Raw genomic sequence first — 1,933 nt, forward strand, 5'->3', positions numbered from 1 at the left:
GCAGCGCGCAAGCGCCCGCCGCCGCCCGCCACTGCTGGGCTCCCCGCGCGCCGCCGGCCCCGGTTTTGTGCGGAGAGTGCGAGTTCGCCGTTGGGGCTCCCAGAGTCTTCAGCGGCCGAGCTGCCAGCGAACTGCTGCAGCGGCCGGAGCTCTGGCGACAGCGGCGTGAGCAGTGGGGGTCGCGGCTGCGGGAAACGCTCTGGAGCCCGTGAACATGGTCCCTGCTGGCTATCGGCGGCGGCGACAACAACGGGGCCCCTGCGCTCGGCACCCACCGTCTTCTCCTCGCGCCGGGCTCGCTGTGTTGCAGGCGGCAGCCACGCAGACTGCTCTCTCATCCTTTTGTCCTTCAGTCAGAACGTGAATGTACTGCTGACGCATACTGTTCTGGGGAGAAGATTAGCGTGATGCAGTGCTCTTATGTTTTAACACCGCTCCCCCTCCGCCGCCTGCCCTCAAGGGGTTAACGCCGCGCCTTCCACAGCGCGCCAGCCCGCGCCGCGCAGCCCCGAGTCGCGGAGGGCTGCCTGCCTTCCTTGCTTCTTCCTTCCCTCCCTCCTTCCTTTTTTTCCTTCCTTCCTTCCTTCCTTCCTTCCTTCCTTCCTCCTTGCTCCCCTCCCCCCTCCCCCCTCCCCGGCAGCTTCCTCCCCGCCCCCTCCAGACGTTCGGAGCGGCCCGGGAGGGCTAGCGGGCGAGTGAGTCGGAGTGAGCGTCAAGTGAGGGGCTGCGCGCTAGTCGCAGGCGTTCGCAGCTATTTTGGTCAGGTCGGAGCTAGTGGCTGAATGGCTCCTGATAGGCTGGAGCGGTGCGGGGCTGCAGCGGCAGACTGCGCGGCCCCCACCCGGGCCACCCAGCACCTTCCAGCTGGGCTCAGGGGCTCAGGGGCCCGGGTGCGGCGGCCCTCGGTAGGGCTCGGTAGGGCTGCTGCAGTTGGCCGACCTCCTGCGAATGCCCGCGTCATACGCACCCCCGCTGAATGCCCATGGGGTGCCTGGCCGCGCGGCCAGGAGTTTGGATCTGCAGGATGGTGTGGACTCAGGGGCAGGCAGCCGGGGACGCAAGGGCTGGTTTGAGTCAGAAGACCACGAACCCAAGCTTTGCCTTGCTCTGAGCCTGTCTTAACAGTCCCCTCCCTCGCACACTTTCTCACCCTCACCCCCACCCACCCCGGCTGTAACCGGGGCTTTAAATGATAGTTTTCTTAATGAGGGCTGTGGGGGCGGGAAACAGTGGAAAGAAAGACCAAATTGAAGGAGCTGAGGGAATGACAACCTGGGAAGGATTGAGGTGAGCTCCCAGAACCCATGGCGCAACCCACGGTTCATTCATGGAGCTGCAGCCTTGCCTCCCTGTCGCCCCCTTTCCCTCCCTGGTTTGCAGGGACCAGGATGGTGCTTTATGCCTTCTGCCCCATGAGCTGCACTAGCCTCTCTCTCTGGGACTCCCTGAGCACCTCCTAGCAGCTTCCTGTAGCAGTTTTCTGGAAAGGGAGTTCTGGCCCCTAAACATGCTTTGGCAGTCTAATGTAAAAACGTAGGTCAGCATTTACTAACCCATTACCCCATAAAAGAACCTCCTTTCTCAGCTGTGTGAGGGTGAAACAGTCTATAGGTTAGCGTTGTGATGTAGGTCCAGTAGAATTTGACTTGATAACAACCCCTGTTATCTAACAAGCATGCTTGTTTAACTCCATTGTTCCCAGGTGCGCTGTTGCTTAAGGATCCTGAAGCCCAGAATTTCCCAACTTTCTGAACTCAAACACAGCCATAAACTCATTAATACTGACTGCCCAAAAATCTAAACCTTCAAATCCTAGAAAGTTCCAGTGTGGGCAACTTAATGTCTTCATCCTTTACCAAGATCTTATAGCTTACATTTGCTGTCAAGGAAAAAACCTATTTCTGAGCTTGTGTGTGTGTGTGTGTGTGTGTGT

General features: G+C 59.3%; 1 protein-coding gene across 1 annotated transcript in view; it reads left to right on the forward strand.

The window, feature by feature from the left end:
• The window catches only part of Snd1 (staphylococcal nuclease and tudor domain containing 1), a 408,605-nt gene that overhangs the window by 352,939 nt on the left and 53,733 nt on the right, over positions 1-1,933 (forward strand). The gene's annotated exons all lie outside the window — the stretch shown is intronic.

Source organism: Microtus ochrogaster, unplaced genomic scaffold (genome assembly GCF_000317375.1).
Source record: "Microtus ochrogaster isolate Prairie Vole_2 unplaced genomic scaffold, MicOch1.0 UNK4, whole genome shotgun sequence".
NCBI classification, from domain to species: domain Eukaryota; kingdom Metazoa; phylum Chordata; class Mammalia; order Rodentia; family Cricetidae; genus Microtus; species Microtus ochrogaster.